The sequence below is a fragment of the Scyliorhinus torazame genome, chromosome 8, assembly GCF_047496885.1.
Source record: "Scyliorhinus torazame isolate Kashiwa2021f chromosome 8, sScyTor2.1, whole genome shotgun sequence".
In the NCBI taxonomy this organism is placed as follows: Eukaryota; Metazoa; Chordata; class Chondrichthyes; order Carcharhiniformes; family Scyliorhinidae; genus Scyliorhinus; species Scyliorhinus torazame.
The window spans coordinates 252,967,170-252,995,124 of NC_092714.1; the positions used below are offsets into that span (position 1 = coordinate 252,967,170).

At 44.8% G+C, this 27,955-nt stretch overlaps 1 protein-coding gene across 5 annotated transcripts in view; it reads left to right on the forward strand.

The window, feature by feature from the left end:
• The window catches only part of LOC140428543 (nuclear receptor coactivator 3-like), a 326,952-nt gene that overhangs the window by 61,204 nt on the left and 237,793 nt on the right, over positions 1–27,955 (forward strand). The window lies entirely within an intron of this gene.

Here is a 27,955-nt window from a genome sequence, read left to right on the forward strand (position 1 = left end):
ACCCCTATGCTTGTAAAGATATTATTTATTGTTTATGAAGCTGCCAACAAAACAAAACACGATAAATTTCCACTCCTTCCAGCTATCATCTTGATCTTATTCTGTCTCTTGCTCTTTGTCCAGGAACATGCTGCTTTGCATGTTCCTATCTCCTTTCATCCTCTTTCTTTTTTTTTGAACATGATCATCCATTTCATCTCCACTTTCAGGATTGCTGCATTCTTGGTTCAAAGAAGGCATCGCAAAGCTGGACAATGTATTCTTTTTTGTTTGCAAGGTCACCTTGTACCCGAGGAGTCCATTCTTGTCCTTTTCGATATCTGTATGGTGCCGCTTGACAACAATACCTGGAAGCATCCATTGAAATGCAAATGACATAGTTACAGCTTGGTTTCTTGCATTCGCCCAAAGATTGTTGCCACATTACCAAGCAGCCTAACTTGATTGTGAGACTGAATAAACAAATGTTTCTCTGGCTACATATTGGAGCAAAGTTGCCACCACTCTCTTCGGCTTCTGTCAGCATTTCTTCGTCTTTTGCTTCTAGAATATCGACTGTACCTGGTTGTTGATTGTCGAGAAGGTGGAACTTGAGCATATTGTTTGAGTTCAACTTTCCCCCCCACACCTCGTTCCCTTTTACCAAAACCGCTTTGTGTTCCTTTCAGTTGCCAGAATCCTTATTTATACATGCATCACCTCAAAGCTGGACTTCCTCAGTGCTCTTCTTACTGACGTCTCTACATAAACTCTCCATAAGATTTCACTAACTTGGTTTACTGCAGCCGATGTCCTTACCTGCACTCAGTCAACATGCACTTGATGTATTCATATACTTCAGTCCATCAGCTTTTTTAACCCACTAAAGAATTTTATTGTTGATTTTCAAATATCTCCATGGCTCATTAATCCTACTTTTGCCCTATATCCTATGCTGCTCCCAACTTTGGACAGCTTGCTCCTTTTGCTTCTCTATTTTTTATGCTTGTCCAGCATCTATGCTTCTGCTCTTTTTGGGGCAGGATTTGGAGGACCTGTAAGCTGCAGGGACAAATTCTGTCATGGCTGCAAAATATGACACGGCCAAAAACAGGATTTCCGTTGAGTGAGATTTTCCCCCCCCTCCCACCACCACCACCCCCAATGACCCGACTGTGGCATTTTGCAGTCATCCATCCACCTCACTGATGCACTGTGCGCGAGGGCATTGGACTTTGTTGATTTTGAACTGGATCAGGCCCAGCAGGATAAAAGGGCGTGGGATTCGTGACCAGAGCTGGTCTGCCACAGGTGCAGGGGGTGATCAACTGCACTCCTGTTGTTCTGTGTGTCCCGTGACATCAGGGAGTCCCATTCATCAACAGGAAAGGTTCCACTCCCTTAATGTCTAGCTAGTGTGTGACCATCAGATGAGGTTCATGCATGTGTATGAATGTTTTCCAGAAAGTGTGCATGATAGCTACACGCTTGGGCAAACATAAATCCCTGATTGTTCAAGGGTCAACAAAGGCTGAAGGGATGGCTTGTTGGAGATAAAGGATACCCACTGAGCTTTTGGCTAATGATGCCAGTTCAGAGGCTCGCTACAAGGTTCACAGCAGTTCATTGGGCTGCTTCCACTGCCTTGAGAGATCCTAATGTGGTAACATATACATTTGATAAAGACCCCAGCCATCTGTGCCTAATTTCACCTGTGCACACTACCCCTCCAATTCCTTAGCTTTGTGATCCCTCCCACAATGCCTAGGTGTATACCCAGGATGCACATCAGAAGTGGAGGTGGCCTGCTGTCTTCCACGCTATTGCCTGAGATGCCCTTGATGGAAGTCCTCTGGAGGGCCCAGCCTACTCGGGTGACACTGGTTTTGCCACATCACTCTGTTTAGCTTACTACCCCTGAGGTACGCTGGAAGAGGGGAATCAAAGGGCTGGTCCTTATCAGGCTCCGGAGTTAGTCTGGCGGTTCCTCCTCCCTCTGGGTGCTTGTGAACTCCTGGGTTACTCCATGGGATGGCGGGGCAGCTGGAGTGAACTTCAGAATCCTCAGTGTCATCAGGAGGGCTGTGACCAGTGGTGTTCCACAGGGATCAGTGCTGGGACCTTTGCTCTTTGTAGTATATATAAATGATTTGGAGGAAAATGTAACTGGTCTGATTAGTAAGTTTGCAGACGACACAAAGGTTGGTGGAATTGCGGATAGCGATGAGGACTGTCGGAGGATACAGCAGGATTTAGATTGTCTGGAGACTTGGGCGGAGAGATGGCAGATGGAGTTTAATCCGGACAAATGTGAGGTAATGCATTTTGGAAGGTCTAATGCAGGTAGGGAATATACAGTGAATGGTAGAACCCTCAAGAGTATTGAAAGTCAAAGAGATCTAGGAGTACAGGTCCACAGGTCATTGAAAGGGGCAACACAGGTGGAGAAGGTAGTCAAGAAGGCATACGGCATGCTTGCCTTCATTGGCCGGGGCATTGAGTATAAGAATTGGCAAGTCCTGTTGCAGCTGTATAGAACCTTAGTTAGGCCACAATTGGAGTATAGTGTTCAATTCTGGTCGCCACACTACCAGAAGGATGTGGAGGCTTTAGAGAGGGTGCAGAAGAGATTTACCAGAATGTTGCCTAGTATGGAGGGCATTAGCTATGAGGAGCGGTTGAATAAACTCGGTTTGTTCTCACTGGAACGAAAGAGGTTGAGGGGGAGACCTGATAGAGGTATACAAAATTATGAAGGGCATAGACAGAGTGGATAGTCAGAGGCTTTTCCCCAGGGTAGAGGGGTCAATTACTAGGGGGCATAGGTTTAAGGTGAGAGGGGCAAGGTTTAGAGTAGATGTACGAGGCAAGTTTTTTACGCAGAGGGTAGTGGGTGCCTGGAACTCGCTACCGGAGGAGGTGCTGGAAGCAGGGACGATAGGGACATTTAAGGGCCATCTTGACAAATATATGAATAGGATGGGAATAGAAGGATACGGACCCAGGAAGTGTAGAAGATTGTAGTTTAGTCGGGCAGCATGGTCGGCACGGGCTTGGAGGGCCGAAGGGCCTGTTCCTGTGCTGTACATTTCTTCTTTGTTCTTTGTCATCTGGCGCTGCCAGTCCTGGAGGCATGCCATTGTCTGGGCCATGATCCTCAGGACTGAGCCATGCCTTGGGAGTTCAATAGTCATGGATCTGATGTCTTGCCCCAGGCTTCCCACTGCTGCCACCACCCTTGCAGTGTTGTCCTGGTGCCACAAATCGCTGGCAATATCCTTTGTGACAGGAGACTTTGGGACTCCATTCAACCGTACAGTCACAGAAATGTTGTTGATGAGCATGCCTGGTTTTCCTGGTTCTGCCTTTGCATCCAAAGCAACTGAGGGACGAAGGCGACCAGAGGCATGGCACCTGGATGGGGCACAGCTGTGTTTGGGATCCAGCAGACCTCCCACTGTCCGACCTCTGGATCTTCCTGCCTCCACCTGATGTGCATCAGAAGCAATGCGGTACTCACCAGAAAGTGACCCAGAAGCCTGCCTGATGGGTTCGCATACCAAGGTGTGTGACTCTGCGATGGTGGATGGTGTGCGGGAAAGCTGTGCTGCTTTATCCGTGTCCTCCTCGAGATCCGAGGTGCTTTTTGAGGGTGGGCAGTAAGGCACTGTTTGTTGACTGACCAGGCTCTTAAGTTAAATGTTCTTGCAAGGCACAGGATGTGGTTTTCATACATGGCCTGGTCAAAGGTTTGGACAATGAAGCACTCACTTGAGATTGATCATTTGGATGAAAGTCTCCCACGTGCCAACCTCGCTCTGTGTGGGCCCTCTACTACTCACCCCCTGCAATCACCATGGCCCTCCGTAAGCAGCAGGAAGGGGCTCTGATTGAGTGGGGGGAGGGAGAGGGAGATGATGGAAGGGTGGAGTGCCAAGTGGAGACGGGGTGTACTTATCCTTGCTGATCGTAGTCGCTAATTTATCATCTTCCCACACTGCACTCCCAGGCAGGTTTCATGACCTTGCTGCCAGTCTCCTGCCAGCCTGAGGGTAAAGAGTTGCCCATCTCTCCTCCATGGCATCCAACATTCTTGTAAGGTGCCCCTTGGTGAATCGTGAAGTTGGCTTATTGGCTGCCATGCTTCTGGCAACTGTGGTGGAGCCGTATAAATGCAGTGCACCCTTGATCGAAGTGCTCAAATAACCTCCGGGAAAGGCGAATCAGATGCTTCACACCATGAGCATGTAATTTTCCATGTGCGGGAAATTTTTTTTTTTCTAAGTGCCTAAAGGTTGTGACCTGGATCGCAGCTCCTTTGGAATTGCACCAATTGTTTTCTTTAGGAAAATTGATTGACATTTTTGGGGAAAGTTTTACCCCTGAATTCTATTCTCAATTTCATCCACCCCTTCCACATCTTCCCCTGCTCTGGGACCACCTTAGAAAACTTACTTCTTGAGCCCTTCTATCTTCTTTCCCCCTTGTTCCGTGCCTACTTCATCCTTGTCCACGTAATTGTAAGACACGAGAAGCCTTCTGCATATCTAGTCTCCATATTTTAAAAAGGATGTAGAGATACTTGGAGAAGTTGCCAAAAAATTAATTCATGTGATACCAGAACTGAAGAGTTGTAACTATCGGGAAAATTGAAGAGGTTGGGGCATTTATTTACAGGAAAATGAACACTGGAGGGTGAACTCTGGTCTTGAAAAGTTATGCAGGAGTTTGACGTAGAAATGATGTTTCAACTTATGGTGGAGACCAGATCTGGGGGCCACAATTATAAGAGATTGTTGATGTTTGACCTTTCGGTCTATTGATGCTGCCTTATAGATGCTGCCTGACTACTCGGTGTTTCCAGTGTTTTTTTGTTTTACTTTCAGATTTCCGGTATCTGCATTATTTTGCTTTTGTATTTGTATTGTGCTCAGTGGTCTGTTGTTTTTATTGCTGTGAATGCTATGCAATATGAGGAATGCTTTATAAATACATATTGCTTCTTATTGCTGCGGCCTACACTCAGGTAGGACAACAGTGCTGTTTTGGCTGCAGAGTGGTACTTTTAAGTGTTCTTCTGGCAAGCATCCTCACCCCCTTTTCCTCTTTTGGATCTAAACCACAAAGCATATTTTTTGTCTTTTCTTGTAAAAAAGATTAGAGTTATTTATTGGAAGGAAATTAATCTGCCTTCAGGACCAGGGGATGGATACTTGATATTTAATCTTGCTTCAATCTTCCATGCTAGAAATTGTGAGAATGCTCGAGTACTGTTGGAACGATAGAAACCGTGGGGAGAAATGGGATGCTTTGCATTAGATTTGTTCGAAAATACCAAGTGACGTTCTTGCAGCATAAAGGCATTAGTGGAACTTGGGGTGGAGCAGAGGGACTGAGAAATGCAGTGTTTCAGGAATGGAGGGTGTGTGCAGGATCATAAGGCAGGAGGAAACCATTAATGACAACTTTCCACACACTCGCCCTCTTCATTTAAAAGCATTTTCATCCCTTCATTGGTTTGTTGCATTAATTATAACCCTTTCAAAGAACAAAGAACAAAGAAAAGTACAGCACAAGAACAGACCCTTCGGCCCTCCAAGCCTGTGCCGACCATGCTGCCCATCTAAACTAAAATCTTCTGCACTTCCGGGGTCCGTATCCCTCTATTCCCAACCTATTTATGTATTTGTCAAGATGTCCCTTAAGCGTCACTATCGTCCCTGCTTCCACCACCTCCTCCGGCAGCGAGTTCCGGGCACCCACTACCCTCTGTGTAAAGAACTTGCTTCGTACATCTCCTCTAAACCTTGTCCCTCGCACCTTAAACCTATGCCCCCTAGTAATTGACCCCTCTACCCTGGGAAAAAGCCTCTGACTATCCATATGGCACTGAGTCATGATGCTTTACAGGCTGACTTTTCCAAGCCCTGCTTTTGTTTGCAGTATTCTATTTTAGTTAAGTCCTTTTGAAGTGCCTGTTTCATATGTTTTTCATTCCCGGAATTCAACATGGATGAAACATTAATTACACAAAAGAGGAGGATCTATCCTGACTTTGATGCTGCCCAAGAGTCAGCTGACTAAAATCTGTACGAGAGTGTTCTGTCAGCAAAAAATGTGTCAGAAAAGAGTTAAAGTCTTGAGAGCTGTGTAGCATTTTGTATTGAACTGGGGGTACGTGCCAGTATTACAGTCTTACTGTTTCAAAGTTACCAGGGGAATAGTGTTGAGAACAAAATGTTCCTGGTATCATGTTTGTAAACTGTTTAATTATATTCTTTTACAGGTTTGGTCATTGGTTTGAAAGATAAGTATTTATGCTGAAAGGTGCAAGGAAAATTCCAACATTCAAGTATTTGGTGGACCCATGGTTCGTGTGCATGTACATTTCTGGCAGGATTGTGGTGATTCATGCCATATGATATTTCTCTGGCCTACCTCACAGCTGTATTAAATCACCAGAGTCCATGATGAAGATAATTCACTCCAGCTTTTAAAATTAAAACCATATTTGTTTTGTGCAATGGTTGGAAAAATGCAGATTTTAAGTTTAATCAAATAAATGGGCACGTTTGTACAAAATTTCTGTCTTAAAATGTAATGAAAACTGAAACATTTTTTAAAGGAGCATATGTAGTCAGGTTAAAAAGTGGCAGCTTTGAACAGGCTTGTATGTGAAATCATGTTCTAGTAATGGGAACTGAAAATTGCCTGATTAGTTTCTGTTATTTTTACAGATGCAGCTTAGTTAGAAGGTGCCAGCAGTACTAAAAAATCTATTTGAATGTTGTTGCAAAGCAAAGACATGTTGCCAGTGCTTTTCATCTTTCACTCATCAGGGCTAACACAAGAATGCAAAATCTCAAACAATCATAATTTGTGCTGTAGTGCTGAATTTTTGGCAAGCCGACTTTGGCCAAGGCATTGCAATGGAGAAAGCAGTAGGAACTGTAGTTTCCCTAAGCTCCAGATAATTCAAAGAAGGTGCAAACCTTGAACATGTTCCTTTTGTTTGCAGCGACTGGTCCCTGCACATAATTATCGGTCGCTTCTAGAAAATATAAATAAGCCATGTTACGGGCTCAATTCATTCTCTTAAATTGGTTGTTCGTGTAGCTATCAGAGCACCAATTTCTATTTCAAGGTTTTTCTGTCAATTGAAGTAGGTGCAAGCTGTTGAGATTTATAGTAACTAAATCAAATATGAGAGGTACAGAATATAAAAGCTAAGAAATACTTGCATTTATATCGTGCTTTTCACGATCTCAGGATATCTGAAATGGTTTTGCAGCCAGTTAAAGCTTGTGAACTGTGGTCACTGGTGCAATGTAGGAAATCATGATAAGATCTCAGTTTTATTCAGTATTGGATGCTACACTTTAGAAGGATACGGAGGTATTTTAGTGAGAGCAGTAACAACTACTTGTAAAGTGCTTTTAATGTAGGGATCCATCCCCAAGGCAGTTCATAGGAGCATAATCAATATCAAATCGCAAGGAGAAATTTGGACAAATGTCTAAAATGGGCAGTCTAATGTCGCAGATATACAGTGAGAAGTTCATCTTTGGGCCAAGTGACACCAGGCTTGTGAGCAGATAGTTGAGCTTCACAGTTGCTAGGGAGAGGGATGAAGTTGGTGACTAGGGAACTGAGTTTGTAGCGGACAGTGGAAACGAGGCTTCATAATATTTAGCTGAGGGAAATTTCTGCTAATTCGTTACTGGGTGTTGGATAAGCTGTACGATAATTTGGAGTGTTTGTATACGGGAGACCTGGGTGTCATCAGTCCACATGTGGAAAATGCCACTATTTTTGGATGGTGTCACCAAGTGATGGCACAAAATGGGCAATTGGCAAAATCGATCCTCGAGAGACAATGGGGGGTTGGCAAGCACCGACCCTTGAGGGGCACCATAAGTAACAGAACGGAAAGAAAATATTGCGAGTAATTCTCTGGATTCAACAAATTGCATTCCATGCCTGATGGAATCTTAATTCCTGAATTTTTGGGAGTGTTGTTTGGGTCTCAATAATATTGGAATCTCAGGACGTGATGACATCATTCAAACCTCAGCAATTTGCGGATCATGGCAACGATGCTCAGTGCTGGAGAAAGCAAGAGGTCCGGGTAAGTAGGTTTTTGAATCAGCTGACTTCCAGGCGTTTTGTTTTACATAGGTAACAAGGTGGTTAATATACTAAATTGTGGTAGTTCACCCAAGTGATTGGATAGCAGGCAATGTGCTAGCTTGTCTAGGTAATCTGAAAACTCCTTGCACCCATTGTATTGGGAATTAATTTGGGTTGGAGGAAAAAGTATGCCGTTTAACACCAGAATGGTGCTGAGGTAATACTTTTAAACAGTGAGTTGTGCAAGTTTGACGCTCTAAGCCAGAAATGCTGGAGGAGCAGTTAGCAGATTTGTGGTTTAAACCAAATAAGACCGACTAATGTAGGGTAGTGAGATTTGTTCTTTATTTTGAATACTAATGCAAAGGTATGTTGTACTGATTGAAATAAATTCATTGAATCATAACTCTTGCTCTCTATGCTCACTAATTGAAATATAGCCACTTAAGGTTTTATATTGAGCCCCCTTGATTGGGACCTTGATTTCATTTGAGTCATGGGTATTTTGTGCAGTCAGGGGGTTGCACTACACCCTGTTTGAGTCGTTGGAAGTCTTTAGGCAAGTTATTATTCCTAACATAATTTTCAGTCAGGTTTAAAAAAAAAAAAAAAAAATGTGAAAGGTGACTCGGGTTACTGAAAATTAATTTTACGAATAGGAATTTCAAAACCATTTCACTTTTAATTCCAGCAGCAATTGGGTTAATGATTTATGAGGAATTATGTTTCTGAATTTTAAATTGATAACATTCCTTGGAAGGGATATCTATCAATTGGAGAATGTTATGCTATTCAGCATGCTTTTCCTGAGACAGCAACAACAAGTGACCTTGGTTGCATTAAATATCTATATTCTGAAAGTGTGTGTACACTACTCTCACATTTTAAAAGTTCATTACCATTGAACAACATTACTGAGCAATACTGTTGGACGTTTTCATTAATTGGCAGGTAGTGGTTTTTTAAAAACTTATATGCACTATTGTCATGAAAACCAGAGGTTTTACTTGAAGTTGAATCCTGGATAATGTCCTAAGTAATGCTGGTCCTGGTAGAAATTACCCCTTGATTCAGAGATTAGAGATTGCAAGTAATTTATTTTGAGGTGTTTGTGTATGTGGCTGAGTCTGTTTCCCCGTCATCAGAGGCTAAATAGGGAAAAACGCTCAAGTGTCTGGCTGGGTAGAAGAGTGGTTGAGGAAATCTAGTTATTTTTCTTTGCATGTGAGTTTTGAGAGTGAAACACGCATGTTTGGTGATTTGGACTCTGGATATTCAGTAAATCTAGGCCAGCCTTCGTGTAATACCAGAGCTCTAATTATTTACCTTCGAAGTGGGTTTTTTGGTTTAGCAGAATGAAATGTAAAAAGGCTCATGATTGCCATGCTGCATAGATTTATGATTGAAGTTACAAAGGTAAAGGAGTTAAATCACTGACCTTATTGATGCCTATTATTTATTACCTGTCCCCTTTTCTCTGCCTTCACTGAAAGAAGTGGAAGGAGAAGTAGATTATTTCAAATAACTGGAAAGAGCTTTGTTGTTTTTCTATTTGGAAAGTTATCCACTATCAGTGGACAAGTGGAATTTTCCAGTTATGGTCAACGACAGTGATTTTGCTTTTGAATAAAAGTTTTGATGAAATTAATTTTCAATTTGCCCCAAAAAGAATTCCGTTTCTCCAGTGGTCTGGATGAATGATTTGAATTGATTAAGACAGATTTGGATTTATTAGCATAAAACGGGCTTGGGCTCCTTTCATGGCAGTAATAAATTCAATTTGTACATTGTCCAGCGTAAATTTTGCAGATAGGAATTTTTTGGGATCTGTATCAAATTTGTGCTGCTTTATACACTACAATAGGGCAAAGTAGAATTATGTTACACTTGGTGTAGCTCCAAATCAATGTGAGGTGCTTCTTGCGTAACAGTTTTAATGCATTGGTTGTTTCATAGAATCATAGAATTTACAGTGCAGAAGGAGGCCATTCGGCCCATTGAGTCTGCACCGGCTTTTGGAAAGAGCACCCTACCCAAGCCCACACCTCCACCCTATCCCCATAACCCAGTAACCCGACCCAACACTAAGGGCAATTTATCATGGCTAATCCACCTAACCTGCACATCTTTGGACTGTGGGAGGAAACCAGAGCACCCGGAGGAAGCCCACGCACACACTGGGAGAACGTGCAGACTCCGCACAGCCAGTGACCCGAGCCGGGAATCGAACCTGGGACCCTGGATCTGTGAAGCAATTGTGCTAACCACTATGCTACCGTTTCCTGAATTATTCTGTCACTGAATGCATTCAAAATTGCTTCACTGGGAATAGGCAGTGCAAATTGCATGCTGAGGAAAAGCATCAGTTTTGTTCTGAGGTTTGCTTTAAACATGCCTCGTAAAGCTCCTTTTGAGTACCAAATTGTCACAGCACTGCTTATCTCTCTCCCATTAATTGGTCCACAAAAAACCGAACAAATCCAACCCAGCCATTTATCACTCATCAATAATTCTAATAATAATTGCACTCTTAATTCCAGATTCTTTTTGATTTCAAATTTTACCATCTGCCGTGGTGGGATTTGAACCCAGCGCATTACTAGTCCAGTGATGATATAATTATGCCATTGTCTCCCATGTTGCTAAGGAAATTGTGAGTGACCAGGACATTGGAAACCATAAGACATAGCCATTAAAGCGCAGATTAGGAATTTGAAGAGTCCATTGGTGCAGCTCAGGCAAGCTGAAGAAGAACAGAGGCTAGATCCAGAGGCTGAGAGTAACAAATACACCGTTTCTGCAGCTGCTTTTGTTACTTGTAGGTGATATTGATGGACCTACACCCTTCCATAGAGTTGAGAAAGTTCTGCAGATTTGTGGGTTCTGCAGATGTATGACATTTTGAAGCAGACTGTGCCCGTGGAACTTGAGTTGATTGTGTGCTGCTGTCTGCCCTAAAGAAGAGCTGAAATTCTTGATAATGAAAACAGAGTTTTGAAAATCCTTGTGACTAGTTTGACTCATATGCTGAGCATTCTGCTCAGCTAATTTGTAAAATCATCTGTCTTAGTTATCTGCCATTTAATGTGCCATTTACAGGTTATAATCAATTGCAACTTGCCTGTCAGTTCATGTTTAACTAATGTTGACTGGGTTTTAAAGTATAGGTGATTAACTCAGATAGTAGTTAATATTTGCTTTGTCTTTTACACTGTAACATTTCTTCTGTTTCAGACTGTGGAATCTTGTGGCTTCTTTCTTTTAGTAACTAATGAGAATTAAAAAAAAAAAAATATCGGTCTCTACACCGATCATAACACAAGGCACACATCATGTGACCAATTCTGGGCACTGTATTTCAAAAAGGCTATCTGAAGGCTTTCGAGAGGGTGGAGAACAAATTTACAGACCTAGTAATTTCTAGACAGAGTAGAATCATAGAATAGAGCAGCAAACAAGGCCATTTGACCTATCAAGTGTACACTGGTTGTTTTGTAAAACTATCAATTTTTCCATTCCGCTATTCTACCCACTTCTTCCTGCCATTTGTCTTGCTTCAATTGTTTATCCAGTTCATTTTGAAGGCTACTTTTGGATCTAATTGAATTGTTTCTCCCATCACTGAATCCCTACAGTGCAGAATGAGGCCATTTGGCCCATTGAGTCTGCACCAACCCTCTGAAAGATCCCAACTCCTCGCCCTATCCCCACCTAACCTTTGGACGCTAAGAGGTAATTTAGCATGGCCAATCCCCCATACATCTTGTACGGTGGAGGAAACCGGTGCACCCGTAGGAAACCGATGCAAACACGGGAAGAATGTCCAACAGACAGTCGTCCGAAGTCGAAACTGAACCCAGGCCCCTGGCGCTGTGAGGCAGCTGTGTTAACCACTCTGCCAACATGCCACATTCTGTTGAATAGTAAGAAACTATTCTCATTGAAGGAAAGTTCACAAACCAAAGGACACCGATTGAAGATGATTGGCAAAAGAAGCAACAGCAACATGAGAAATCATTTTACGCAGTGAGTAATCAGATCTGGAATGCACTACTTGAGAGTGTGGTGGCTGCAGATACTGTGGGCTTTCACAAGGGAGTTGGCTACGAACCTCAATAGTTACAAAAAAAAAATTTGCAGGGCCACCTGGAAAGGGGGGGATGAGTGGGACGAGCCGAGTTCTTCTTGTAGAGAGCCAGGCCAGACAGGAATTGGGTGAATGGCCTCCTGTGCTATAACCATTCTGATTCCGTGAAGTTAAAAGTGTTGCAATACTCTGCAATTGCCTAGATGAGTCCAACTCCAGCACTCTGAGAAGCTCAACACCATCCCAAGACAAAGCAACCAGTTTGATCAGCACCCCCATCCATCACCGTAAGCATTGATTCGCTTCACCATTAGTTATGCTACTGGCCAATAATGCAATTTAAATAGCTTGAGAGGGGGGATGGTTTGGCAGCTTAATCTAACTTTCAAAATTCGTAGTGAGATAGTTTTACAAAAAAATAAATTATGACAACTTCAACTCGTCTGTTTGAGTATGCCCAAAGTTCAGTTTATGAATTCAGGGTGTTGCCATACTTTAATTTCCTGCAATTGGGTTTCCTACAATTTGTGCTTTCTACATCCTCTATCTATATGGTACTTAAGGAGTTAATTACTTGGCTAAGTTGAAGTTCAGTTAGTATAACCTCTGCTTCTGATTGGATGTTGAAAGGTGAAAATAAAAACACTGTAAACTTTTGACCTTCATTGGTACATATTCTGCACAACGCCCACCACTGGTGAATTGAAGAATGCTTTTCAGTAAGTTAACTGATTAACAGTGTGACATGTAACATTTCACATTTTGAAGTCCTCCTTTGAATTTTGAGGGCAGGAAAAGCAACTCTTCCAAGTACCCATTTAGAAGTATGTTTACAACTCAAAACTAAGACTCCAAACATAATACTTCCAAAATTTAAAGCTTTGCATCCTGAAGCACGATTTGGCCTGCAGTCTTCAAAAGCAGTTCATTTTGGCACAAGCATTGCATGGCTTAAAAACTGCCTCTCCTAGCTCCTGTTTGCAGATGTCAAATACTTAGAAGAAGTAATAAACAGGGCATACCACTATTTTTTTAAGCAGTTGCAATAACATGTGTTCTCTCAGGTTGGCAAACAGTAGGCAACTTGCTCCAACAGGACATTAAAGTTTACTTTGGGTTATTCACAGACTTGAGAAGGCTTTTTATAATTGAATTTTTCAGATCAAAAGTTCAAAAGACAAACATCAGAGACTCTTAAAATGCATAATACATTTTCTAACTAGAACAGAAGTGGTGATTGCACATTTGAAATCCAGTAGTTTTTTTTTGCCAAAATCTGAAGTAAATTGGTTGTGGTCTGAACCTGAGCCATTGAGTGTTTTTAAGAAATATTTTCAAAGATTTTTTAAAAACTTAGATTATAAATCCCGCCCTTTTTTTCCTGCACTACACTGATTTCTTCAGACCTTGCACCTCCTGTGGGTGAGGGGGCACATCCCATCCAACTGCCACTCTTCCTGTCGATGTTGCATTAGAGCCAGCCTCGACAAAATGCACAAATTGGCAGGGAGTAACATCATTCTGGTATAATGGAGACGTTGGTAAAGGCCTGAAACCAGGTCAGTTGCTACCCTGGTGAATGACATTCCATGTGGGAGACACCAGAATAGGAGAAATTAAGAATTCAGACATAACTAATGGTGGGATAGGTGATACGTTGTGGCAAATATTTCACTGCCCGAAGGGTGAAGTTCTGTCGAAGGGTTGGTTTGTGTCTGAGCAACTTTGGTTCGATGATGCCTCCTACACATAACAAAATGAAGTTTTTTTTTTAATTGTACCTGTGCCATTACTTTTTTTGGTATCTGCTCTAATTATGAAAGCACAAATATGTATATAAATTATTTTTAGGCAACTACAGTGATTTGGTTTCAAACAAAAGCAGGATCATCTTTCGTTCATTTAGTTAATTTAAAGAACCATCCAGTTAAGTTGGAATTTCAGTAAGTGAAAAGGACTGCAATACAGCTTTTGCTACATCAAAGAACCATTCGTTCAGCAACTCTGGTTTTATGTATTTGAGTAGGGCTAGAACAAAGCTTCAGAACTTAAAACGCGCTGTAATTTTAACGAGCATCTGGTTACATTCCAAGTTTTGAGCTGTTAACTTGCCCTACTCTCATTCTGCCAGATTGTTACTTTCCACTCCCTTTATATATCCATTTGCCCAAAAGGGTTGAAGCTGAATATCGAGACACTCTAAACACCGAAGTATTGATTTGCTTCCGCTAAAATTAGTAAACGTATTGAGCGGAATTCTCTGGTCTCATCCGTGGCAGGACCCATTGTGAGTGAGAATGGAAAATTTGGCCCTTGGCCAAAATTCCATTCACTTTCAACAACCCCACAAAATCCGAACTCCAACAAGGACAAAAGATTTTGGCCAATATGTTTCAAACTTTTGTGGGGAAGGGTAAAGTTTGAATTGTACAGGCAAGGGTTTCAGGAGATAAACGTCTTTTTTTAAAGTCACGTTTTCATCATTTAGTTTGAGCGCAAACTGGATACTATAATATAATCTATTGTCACCAGTAGGCCTACATTAACACTGCAATGAAGTTACCGAGAAAAGCCCCTAGTCGCCACATTCCGGCACCTGTTTTGGTACACGGAGGGAGAATTCAAAATGTCCAATTCACCTAACAAGCATGTCTTTCGGGACTTGTGGGAGAAAACCGGAACACCTGGAGGAAACTCGCGCAGGCACAGGGAGAACGTGCAGATTCCTAACAGACAGTGACCCAAGCCAGGAATCGTGCCTGGTGCTGGGAAGCAACAGTGCTAACCATTGTGCTACCATGCCACCAGGGATGTTAGTAAATTGCGTAGTTTCTGATTGTTTCATTACTTCATTTAAAAGAGAAAATGATTCCTGATGGGATTGTTTCTCCAAGGTATTAGAGTCCAGCACAGTGGACTCTTTCCCCCTGCCACCGCCACCCCTCCTTCTCCACAACAAATGTGCTGAGACAATATTTTACAATTAAATGCATTGACTAATATGGACATGTTTATTGCCCCCATTATTCTGCTACACTGTTGTCATTATATGTTCTGATGCGCAACATTTGGGCATGCTGAATTATCTCAATTAGATCATCAACTGAGTAGTCCATATGGTGTGGAGTAGTAGAAGTTTGTAATACGTTGCAATTGCGGGTGTGTGTATGTACCTAGGTCAGGCATGATCGGCTGAATGGCCTCTTTCTGTGCTGGTCAGTGTATGATGTATATTTGAGGGTGGTGAACAGCTGGGTCATTCTACTTTTAACAAAAGTGCTGTGATGTTTGTCCACTTGGGGTGGGGATTGAAACTTTCTAAAGCCTGCTACCAATGTTTGAAATGAGTCTAAAGAACTTCAGACAAAATTAAGGTTTTCCAATTCAAACTGATTATGTTGCAATTCTCCTTGCAATTATATTGTGGAAGCATGAAGACTTATTTCCATAAATTGAGATCTAAATTGGCCAAATTGCCAATCACAGAAGGAGCGCACAGTTTGATGTTTTTCACCCTCCCACTATTGCTTGCCATCACCCTTTTAGAAGTGGAACAGGTGGATCAGAAAATTGATTGCCATTTTAAATTGAAGGAATCTGCTGAAGTGAAAGCATCATAAACTGGTCTAACAGATATTCGGGCACAGATTATCACATAACCATTACTCCAGAAGCCCTGTTTCAACAAATGGTTGTTGAGCACTCTCTGCTTAATCTTCTGCAGCAGTATCCCAGGAAGTTCTGCGTGTAGAAGAAGCAGCATGGAAAAGTCCCCGTCTTGCTTTTTGCAGAAGCCCTTGTGTCTCTGGATTAATGGAAGCAACGTTTTATGCTGCTCAATTATAACTGAAAGATTGACACTTCAGCTGCATCATTTAAAAAAAAGAGGATGAACCTTTGCACAGAACGGATTATTCTTAACTTTGAGAAGTTTTGAGTCTTAACTGGAGCTAAGTTGAAGACCTTCAAATATAGCTACAATGTTCCCTGTAATGGTGAGGCATAAAATTAGCCCTGATCTGTTATCCAAGCATTTCAAAGTTAGAAAATATTTATATACCATTCAGCTGGCATTTATGCTCCACACCGTCTTCTCGCCCTCCTCTTCAAATCCTAGCAACATCCACCTCTATTTCTTTTTCACTTTTGTGTGTTCTTCCCCTTCAAATGCATTGATACTGTTCGCCTGAACTAGTTCTTGAGATAGTGGGTTCCACCTTCCAGCCACTGTCTGGGTACAAGTTTCTCCTAAATTCTGTTCATAGATTTATAAGTGACTATTGTATTTATTTATCCTAGTTCTGGCCTCACAAGTGGAAAGGTCTTCTTTATGTCTATCTTAAAATTCAGGGCAACACGTTGGCGCATTGGTTAGCACTGCTGCATCACGGCACTGCAAACCTTGCTTCGATCACTGTCTGTGTGGAGTTTGCACATTCTCCCTGTGTCTGCATGGGTTTCACCTCCACAACGCAAAATTGTGCAGGTTAGGTGAATTGACCATGCTAAATTGGCTCTTAATTGGGGAAAATAAATTGGATACTCTAAATGTATATTTAAAAAAAAAAAAATCTTATCAAAATTCTTTCATAATCTTTAAGTCTTCTATTGGGTCTTTGCTTTCCTAGGGAAAAGGGCCCAGCCCAGCCTATTGGATCTTTCCCAATGCCTATGACACGGAGTGCTGATGTAATTTAAATAAACCTTTTTGCACTTTGTCTAATACCTTGATGTTCTACCCTGATGTTCTTTCTATAATATCAAAACCAGAGCTGTTCATATTACTCCAAATGTGGTCCCGCTAAGGATGAGACAAGTTTATCAAAACTTCTCTGCTTTTAATTTTATCGCTCTGTTCTTTGTCTTTTTAAAATAGCTTTATTTTTAAAATATATATATATTTATTAAAGTTTTTTAACACAACTTTTCTCCCTTACAAACAATAACCACCCCCCCTCGTAAGAAAAAAAAAAGGGGAAATCGCGCAGAGCAAGATATATACATGGCAAAATGATATATTTACACAGCTTTGTACACTGGCCCTCTCCTGTACGTGCCAGTTTCCCCAACCCTTCATGTTATCTCTTGCTCATCCACCCTCCCAGGCAGTCCAGTCTCCCCCCCCCCCCCCCTCCCCCCCAAGGTTGCTGCTGCTGCTGACCGACCTTCCTCTAACGCGAGATAGTCTAGGAACGGTTGCCACCGCCTGTAAAACCCCTGCGCAGACCCTCTCAAGGCGAACTTAATCCTCTCCAACTTTATGAACCCAGCCATATCATTTATCCCGGCCTCCAGGCTGGGGGACTTCGCCTCCTTCCACATTAGCAAGATCCTTCGCCGGGCTACTAGGGACGCAAAGGCCAGAATGCCGGCCTCTTTCGCCTCCTGCACTCCCGGTTCGTCCACTACTCCAAATATTGCTAGCCCCCAGCTTAGCTTCACCCGGACTTTCACCACCTGAGATATTGCTCCCGCCACTCCTCTCCAGAACCCCTCCAGTGCCGGGCATGACCAAAACATATGGACATGGTTCGCCGGGCTCCCTGAGCACCTTCCACATCTGTCCTCTACCCCAAAGAACCTACTCAACCTTGCCCCGTCAAGTGCGCTCTGTGGGCCACCTTAAATTGTATCAGGCTGAGCCTGGCACACGAGGAGGAGGAATTAACCCTACCTAGGGCATCAGCCCACAGACCTTGCTCGATGATCTCCCCCAGCTCCTCCTCCCATTTACCCTTCAACTCTTCTACCAGCGCTTCCCCCTCTTCTTTCAACTCCTGGTGTATTTCCAACACCTTACCCTCCCCGACCCATACACCCGAGATCACCCTATCTTGAACTTCTTGTGCCGGGAGCAACGGGAATTGCCTCACCTGTCGCCTCACAAAAGCCCTCACCTGCATATATCTAAAGGCATTTCCCGGGGGTAACTCTAACTTCTCCTCCAGTGCCCCTAGGCTCGCAAACGTCCCGTCGATGAACAGGTCCCCCATCCTTCCAATCCCCGCCCGATGCCAGCTCTGGAACCCCCCGTCCATCTTCCACGGGACAAACCGGTGGTTACCCCTGATCGGGGACCACACCGATGCTCCCATTGCACCCCGGTGCCGTCTCCACTAGCCCCAGATCCTTAGCATTGCGGCCACCACCGAGCTCGTGGTATACTTTGTCGGCGAGAGCAACAGCGGTGCCGTCACCAACGCCCCCAGGCTCGTTCCTTTACAGGACGCCATCTCCATCCTCTTCCATGCTGCCCCCTCTCCCTCCATAACCCACTTGCGGATCATCACCACATTTGCTGCCCAGTAGTAGCTCCCCAGGTTTGGCAGCGCCAACCCTCCTCGGTCCCTACTGCGTTCCAGGAACCCTCTCCTTACTCTCGGGGTCTTATTCGCCCACACAAACCCCATAATACTCCTGCCTACTCTCTTAAAAAAGGCCTTAGTGATCACGATGGGAAGGCACTGAAACACAAACAGAAACCTAGGAAGGACCACCATTTTGACCGACTGCACTCTACATGCCAGCGAGAGTGATAACATGTCCCATCTTTTAAATCCTCCTCCATTTGCTCTGCCAACCTTGTCAGATTCAGTTTATGTAGGGTCCCCCAACTCCTGGCTATCTGGATCCCCAGATACCGAAAGCTCCCCTCCGCCCTCCTCAGCGGTAGGTCCCCTATCCCTCTTGGTCCCCCACCTGTAATACAAAGAGCTCACTCTTCCCTACATTGAGCTTTTTGCCCGAAAACTCCCCAAACTCCCTTAGAGTCTGCATGACCTCCACCATCCCCTCCATTGGATCCGCCATGTACAGCAACAGGTCATCCGCATATAGCGACACCCGATGCTTTTCTCCCCCTCGGATCACCCCCCTTTATTAGACTCCCTCAATGACATGGCCAATGGTTCGATCGCCAATGCGAACAACGGGGGGCACTCCTGCCTCGTCCCTCGGTACAGTCGAAAGTACTCCGACCTGCGCCGGTTCATCACTACACTTGCCATCTTGGCTCTGTAAAGGAGCTTAACCCAATTGATAAACCCTACCCCGAACCCAAACCTCGCAGCACTTCCCAGAGGTACTCCCACTCTACTCGGTCAAAGGCCTTCTCCGCGTCCATAGCTGCCACTATCTCCGCCTCTCCCTCCTCCGATGGCATCATTATCACGTTTAAGAGCCTCCGCACATTGGTGTTTAGTTGCCTGCCCTTTACAAATCCCGTCTGGTCCTCGTGGATTACCCCCGGGACACAGTCCTCGATCCTCGTGGCCAGCACTTTTGCCAGCAACTTTGCATCCACATTGAGGAGCGAGATCGGCCTGTATGATCCACATTGCAGTGGATCCTTGTCCCGCTTTAGGATCAAAGAAATTGTCGCTTCCGACATTGTCGGGGGCAGGGTCCCCTCCCCTCTTGCCTCATTAAAGGTCCTCACCAGTAGCGGGGCCAACAGGTCTGCGTACTTCCTGGAGAACTCCACTGGGAATCCGTCCGGTCCCGGGGCCTTCCCCGCCTGCATGCTCCCCAAACCCTTGCTCAGCTCCTCCAACCCAATTGGTGCCCCCAAACCAGCCACCTCTTGCTCCTCCACCCTCGGGAATCTCAGCTGATCTAGGAATCGTCTCATCCCCTCTTCCCCCGCTGTGGGCTGGGATCTGTACAGCTCTTCATAAAAGGCCTTGAATACCTCATTTATTTTTGTTGCACTCTGAACCGTGGCTCCCCTTCCATCTTTGACTCTCCCTATTTCCCTCGCTGCCATCCTCTTACGGAGCTGGTGTGCCAGCATCCGACTAGCCTTTTCCCCATACTCGTAGGTCATCCCCTGCACTTTCCTCCACTGTGCCTCCGCCTTCCCTGTGGTCAACAGGTCAAACTCCGTCTGGAGCCGTCGTCTTTCCCCAAGTAATCTTTCCTCCGGGGCCTCTGCATATCTCCTGTCCACTCTCAAAATCTCCCCCACTAACCTCTCCCTTTCCATACCCTCTGTCTTCTCCCTATGAGCCCTAATGGAAATTAGCTCTTCCCTGATCACCGCCTTCAACGCCTCCCATACCACCCCCACCCGCACCTCCCCGTTGTCGTTGGCCTCCAAGTACCTTTCGATACACCCCCTCACCTTCCCACACACCACCTCGTCCGCCAGCAGTCCCACATCCAGCCGCCACAACGGGCGTTGGTCCCTCTCCTCTCCCAGCTCCAGTTTCATCCAGTGTTGGGCATGGTCCGAAACGGCTATAGCTGAATACTCCGTCCCCTCCACCCTCTGGATGAGTGCCCTACCCAGAACAAAGAAATCTATCCGGGAGTAGGCTTTGTGTACATGGGAGAAGAAAGAAAATTCCCTGGCCTGCGGCCTTGCAAACCGCCATGGGTCCACTCCCCCCATCTGATCCATAAACCCCCTAAGTACCTTGGCCGCCGCCGGCCTCTTTCCAGTCCTTAATTTGGAGCGGTCCAGTGCTGGATCCAACACTGTATTGAAGTCCCCTCCCATTATCAGGCCTCCTATCTCCAGGCCCGGAATGCGCCCCAACATGCGCTTCATGAATCCTGCATCATCCCAGTTCGGGGCGTATACGTTTACCAACACCACCCACATCCCTTGCAGCCTACCGCTCACCATTACATATCGCCCTCCATTGTCCGCTACAATAGTCTTGGCCTCAAATGACACCCGCTTTCCCACCAATATTGCCACCCCTCTATTCTTCGCATCCAGTACCGAGTGGAATATCTGTCCTACCCATCCCTTTCTTAGCCTGACCTGGTCCGCCACCTTCAGGTGTGTCTCTTGGAGCATGGCCACGTCCGCCTTCAGTCCCTTTAAGTGCACGAACACTCGAGCCCTCTTCACCGGCCCATTCAGGCCCCTCACATTCCACGTTATCAGCCGGATTGGAGGGGCTCTCACCCCCCCCCCCCCCCCCCACCACGCCCCGCCGACTAGCCATCTCCTTTTCTGGGCCAGTCCCGTGTCCACGCCTCCCTCACCCTCCAGTCCCCCAGAGGGGGGGGGATCCCCGTCCCGACCACCTCTTCTGTGTCCCATTCCCTTTCGGCCAGTGCAGCAGCAACCCCCCCCCCCCCCCCCCGGCTAGGCCCCTGTCTAGCTTTTTTGCTCCCCCCATGTCACCATGTCACTCCCGTGACGCCTGCTGACCCCGGCTTCCCCCGCTGTCCCATTGACCTCCCCGCGTGGGAGTCTCCCAATCCATATGCATTCCTTCGTTCCCCTTCCCGCCTTTCTTCCCGCGCGCGGGAAAACGCCCCGTGCTTTCCAAAGCCCGCTCCGCCCCCTCTGGCGCAGCTCCTGTCGCTGCCTTGTCTCTCTCCCCCAGCCCATGTAACATTTCCTGCGCATGATTGACCCCCTATATACAACAACCATCAAACCTCAAACGTCCCCCCTACCCTCACAAACCCTCAGTTAGAGTCCAACTTTTCGGCTTGGACAAAGGTCCACGCCTCTTCAGGCGTTTCTAAGTAATAGTGTTGGCCCTTGTATGTGACCCACAGTCGCGCTGGCTGCAGCATTCCGAATTTCACTTCTTTCAGGTACAACGCCGCTTTGGCCCGGTTGAAACCCGCTCTCCGCTTTGCAACCTCCGTGCTCCAGTCCGGGTATATTCGGATCTCTGCATTGTCCCACTTACTGCTCCGCTCCTTCTTGGCCCATCTCCGGACCCACTCTCTGTCCGTGAACCGGTGGAACCTCACCACCATCGCCCTTGGTGGCTCATTTGCCTGGGGCTTCTTCGCCAGCACCCGATGTGCCCCGTCCAACTCCAGCGGCCTCGAAGGGGCCTTCGTGCCCATCATCGCCTCGAGCTCGTGCTCGCGTATGCCCCGGCATCAGCCCCCTCCACTCCCTCAGGGAGACCCAGGATTCGCAGATTCTTTCTCCTCGACCTGGTCTTCGAGTCTTCCCGCCCACCTCTTGTGTAGCGCCTCATTCTGCTCCACTCTCACCGCCAGGCCCACAAGCTCGTCCTCGTTCTGACTGACTCTTTTCTGTACCTCCTGGATCTTAGCTTCGTGGACCTTCTGGGTGATCCCGAGTCCTTCAATTGCCGAAAGCATAGGCACCAACATCTCCTTGCGCATCTCCTCGCACTGCTCCTCGAAGCAGCGCTTGATGAACTCCTGCAGCTCCCCTTTGTCCCTGGCTGCCGCCATTTTGTTTCCTTTCCCTCGCTTCTCCCGTTGCTCCAGTGCCGCTCCTTTGGCCGTTACACTTCTAGTCCGTTTAAAAAGTCTATGGAAACTCCTGAAAAAGATCTGAGAGTCAGTTCCAGACGGGAGCTGCTGAATGCGCGACCTACTCCTCCATGGCCGCCACCGGAAGCCTCGTCCCTGCTTCTTCAATGGCCCTGGTAGATCCTTTCACAGTTGTTCCCTTTGCTGCTAGAATTCACCTTTGATAGAGTCAAGTCAGATTGCAGCTTTAAGCTTGCCCTTCCCCCGCCTGCATGCTGGAAGAGGCCCTTGTCTAAACCTGCAGCCAAAGCCAAATCCTTTACTGTTTCTGCCGGGTCTGGCAGCCAAAAGACGTAACATTCCTGGGGGACACTGTCAGGGGAATGCTGCCGTCTTCTTTCCACACCGGGAAATGTCAAACAAATGCTGTGGGGGCCCTGTAAAAGAGCCCAAAAGTCCGTTCCAAGCGGGAGCTACCGAATATGCGACCTAGCTCTGCATAGCCGCACCCGGAAGTCTAAAATGGCTTTATTAACCTGTGTTGCTACTTCAAGTGATTTGTCTATCAGTGCCCACCTCCAATCCCTGTTTTTCTACCCCTTTCAGACGCTTATTTTCCAAGGAGATGTGGCCTCATTATTTTCCTGCCAAAAGCTACTGCTTGTGTTGTGCATGTTGAAGTTCATTTGAATATTATCTATTTATTCTGCAAGTTTATTCATATTTTCCTGTAATTTGGCGTGAAGTAGATATGATCTGAGTGCAAATTGTTTGAAATGATGAGCAACAGTAGTCCCAACACCAGTCTTTGTGGAACACCACTTTGCACCATTTGCAAATCCAACCAACTTCCTTTAATTCCTATTCTGTTTTGTCGGCAGCTTGCTATTCGCTGTTACTTTTTCCTCTGAATCCATATGTTCTGAACTTTGTCATGAGTATACTGTGCGGGTACCTTTATCAAAGGCTTTTTTGGAAATCCAAGTACATAACATGTATTGATGACCCTTACCATGGAAAAATTAGTTAAGGAGCTGAAAGTTTGCAACACCTACAATCTGAGTTTGTTTGTTACTTTGACTGTTCAACTCCCAAGGAATAAAGATAATGCATTGTTGGCTATATCTGCCAGTTGCTGCCTGAAATGATTTCAGTTACTACTTGTCTTTCAAAGTGGATTGATATCTGGGGTCACTGTTTATGTTGACCAATAAAGCTAAAATTCTCTTTTCGTCACAAAGGATTCCAGGATTTGTTTACTATTTCTGGGGTTGAATTCTACAATTTTATCCATTCAATCAATCGCATTCTGTTTTTATTATGTGGGATTTTGGAGGTCATTTTCTGGGGTTTCATGACCGCACCCGTTTTAAAAAGAATTATGCCGTAAAGAAGTAATGTTTCATTTTTTGCAAATTGGCATTGACCGGTAAAGACCAGAAATAAAATGGAGCCAAATAGAAATGTTAACTTTACCTTCCTCTCTCCATAAATGCTACCTGTCCAGCTAAGTATTTGCAGTATTTTCTGTTATTTCTCCCACACTTCCCTCATGTACATTTTGCAAGTGTTATAAGATAATGAGTGAGTATTCCTTTGTGCCCCAATGTTTATGCTTCCTGAGCAGGTTTCTTGTGATAAGAACATAAGAAATAATAGCAGCAGTAGACCATTTGGCTCCGCAAACCTACTCTGCCGTTCAATGGAATTCGAATATGGCTTGAGCTCCTCTTCCTGCCTGCTGCCCATAACACTTGGCACCCGTTTACATCAAAAAACTAACTCTGCTGTAAATACATAAATTAGTGTTTTTGAAATGGGGATCGCAACCCATAGGGGGATTGCCAGATGGTGTAAAATAGGTCGTCAAAAGATCACCAAAAATGATCCCCAAAGATGGCCTGACCATTTTTTTTTCATTTCCTCTCGAGTAAATTCTTTCTGCAGTACAGTGTATGACCACATGAGGCTGATGTAGAAGCCGGTGCCATGACTTCCTTGTCCCCTGGGTCACTGTTACAGTCGCTGACACCGCTTCCAGCAGCGACTCCCATTTCTACAGATCAGCCAGATTAGTCAGCACCTGCAACTGAAATTGAAGAGTTTAAAATAAAAATCTGTTTTCTTTAATTCTCATTCCTGCAGATATTCCTTCTGCATAGTTCGATTTCATAGAATTTACAGTGCAGAAGGAGGCCATTCAGCCCATCGAGTCTGCACCGGCTCTTGGAAAGACACCCTACACAAGGTCAACACCTCCACCCTATCCACATAGCCCAGTAACCCCACCCAACACTATGGGCAATTTTGGACACTAAGGGCAATTTAGCATGGCCAATCCACCTAACCTGCACATCTTTGGACTGTGGGAGGAAACCGGAGCACCCGGAGGAAATCCCGCACACACTGGGAGGATGTACAGACTCCGCACAGACAGTGACCCAAGCCGGAATCGAACCTGGAACCCTGGAGCTGTGAAGCAATTGTGCTATCCACAATGCTACCGTGCTACCCACCACTTGTGCTTTGCACATTTTTTTTTTTTCCTTTTGCTAGGTCTGCATCTTCCACCCTAAACCAAATGACGGTTTACTGGAAAATGTTTCCACAAGTACCCCAGTCAACAACTCTTACTCCCATGTACAAGATTTAGCAGATAATTCCTGTGTATCCTGTGGGTATCTCCCTGCATTTCAATTGGTCTATTATGAAGTTGATTAATGTTTGCCTCATTCTGAACTCTGCTGGGGGTGGTGGGGGTGCTTTTTTGGGGGGGGGGGGGGGGGGGGAGAGAGATGGGTGTCGGTTTGGGAACTCCATCCATCCCAGTCAGGGGAAAAATGCATCTGTTCAGAGGTTTTTATTACAAGTTATTTAGATCTCCAAATAACAAAAAATAGAAGAACATTTTTATTTACAATTTTTACATTTAATAATACAGAAGTGCCAACAATGAATATGATATTCTAAAAGGTAACTATGGATAATCCGTCATGCACGTGGCATGGGTTGTGAGAGTTGGCCAATTTTGTAAAAGTGGGTTGCTGGAAAAAATGTTTGAAAAACACTGCTTTAAATGATCCAACCGTCATTGCTTCTTGGGGTTGAAAATTCTGACGATTAACAACCATGAGAGAACAAAATCTCTGCATGAATGGAGAAATGCCTTAATTATGAAACTGTCCCCTCGTTCTGGATGCTCCCATAAGGAGAAACATCCACTCAGCAGCTACCCTGGCAATTTACCCTGTCAAGCCTGTTCAATTTCATGCCCCAGATCTTTAGTTCCCAATGGCAGCAGGCACTTGAGACGTTTGCTGCTATTGAGGGAGCCGATTCACGCTAGAATCAGGAGCGTCTGATATCCTGGGAGATATCCCCACACTCTCTCCCAGAGTCTTCTGGAATAATTGGCTCCTTCAATCTGCCAATATCAGAACAGAATTAGCAGTGGTGAAGGAATATGGGTATGGGTTGAGCATCGTTGGGAGTGTGGTGGTGGGGGATCCTTATAAAACAGGCATTTTAAAAACTCAGCAGGTCGATGAACTGAAGACTGGCCTTGGGGTGTGCTTTTTGTTCATGATGAAAAAGGTGGCATGGCTTTGTGGAATTATGCTTTCCGCAAAGCCTTCCCACTCTGCTTGGCAATGCATCTGAAGTGGGTAGAGCAGGAGGATCCAAAGCGTCCCTTTGCAAAAGGTGCACCCTCCTTCTGCTGACCAGATTTGGTCTATATTTTCAATGAGATCACTGTTTATTCTTCTAAACTCCAAAGCGGGTACGCTCATCCTTTCCTCATATGACAACCCCTTCACCATAGGAATCAACAAAGTGGGCGGCACGGTAGCACAGTGGTTAGCACTATTGCTTCACAGCTCCAGGGTCGCAGGTTCAATTCCCGGCTTGGCTTGGGTCACTGTCTGTGCTACAGTCTGTGCTACATCCTTCAGATGTTTTACCTTGCACAGCCTTTACTCTGTGTTAACTTTTGTATGGCACTTTCTTTGGATGTTTCTAGAAGAAATGCAAGTCTTATTTAGTGTGTCCAGTTCGCAATCATCAGTTTAGGACTGCAAGCCACTTTATTGTTGTATGATAATTTTGACTGTTTGACTTGGGTGTGTGACTGGAGCAGGGGAGAGCAATGGGAGGATCCAGCAGATTATGAAAATAAATTTTGCTGAATGACTTGGGGAAAGAAAATAAAATCAACTTCTAAGTTTAAAAAAAGAAAATTAAAATGTGAAGGAAAATATTGCTTCCAAATTAATGTTGAAATGTTATTCTTGGTGGAGATTGTGTAGATATCGGGGTTCTTGGGATAACTTGTATGTTGTATATTTTGCTCATGCAGATTTAGTTCAATACATCTAACCTGTGAGTCCCAAATGAACTCAGCACAAGTTGGAATTTGCAACACTGATAGCTTTGTTATGTGTTTAAGGTCAATCGTTTGGTAGCAGCTTAGTCCTGTCTGGAGACTGGATTCTTTCTGGGCGTTCAGAAGTGATTGGTACGTTATATTAAATTGGGTCAGCCGAACCTATAATTTTTGTTGAAATAGAAGCCAGTAATTTCATGTTGTTAAGACACCCTTGTTCTCTTGGGCTTAAAGTAAGACATTGCGTTGGGAGCTACTAAGAAAGAACACGCCCGTGCATGCGTATGCAAACAACTGTGACTTGAATGTCTGCAATTTTTTTTTTAAAAGGTGGTGGAGTAGTCTGTCTTAAATTATGGAATTGCTGATTGTTTAATAGGTGAATGTAATCCCGAGAGTCTTTTTTTTGAGACTTGCAAAATTTGGAGGACCATGTGATTTTGTTAAGTGGAGGAAACAAAGTTTTTCTTGGGGTGACCTATGCCACCAGTGTGTGTGTGCGTGCGCGTGTGCGTGCGCGCAGCGCGCAGCCCCTTCAAGAAGGTGCCTCAATCTCTGGAACGCCAATGTTGCTGGGTTTTTTGAGGCCCGCCCCAAAGCCAGATGTGCAATTGGCGTGCTGCATCCCGCTTTTCTTGCTGGTCCAACAGTCCTTAGAAATTAAAAATGGAAATTCCCCCCCATCAATTTTTGTAGTTTTGTACTCGTTTGAATTTTCCATTTCTCAAAGTGAATTGCTTTTTGCGGTCCACTTGAGTGTAATGACTGTATTCGCTCTCTTTTTGTTTTGAGGTGACTTGCCAACTGGCTAGACCTTTCCCCAAGTAAGTTTAGGAAATAGGCACCACTGACATTCACTGGCACAAGAAAGAAACTTGTATTAACAACTGACCATTTGTACTCTTCTAATTAGTCGTATTCAATAACATACATAGAGGACCTCCACTCCTTTACCGGGAACATTTTCTGTTCTGTATTTTTTTCCCCGCAATGTTGTACAAGGTAGTCATTTCAAGAGTAGGATGAATCATAAGTTTATTATTTCTGGGGTATTTGTAGAAAACAAAATTGTTTAGTTATGGAAGAAGAACTTTCCTAGGTGATCACCAGAATAGAGGTCCTGGATGCTAAAAACTCAAATTCCTTTATATAAAAAAAAACTAGTTTTGTTT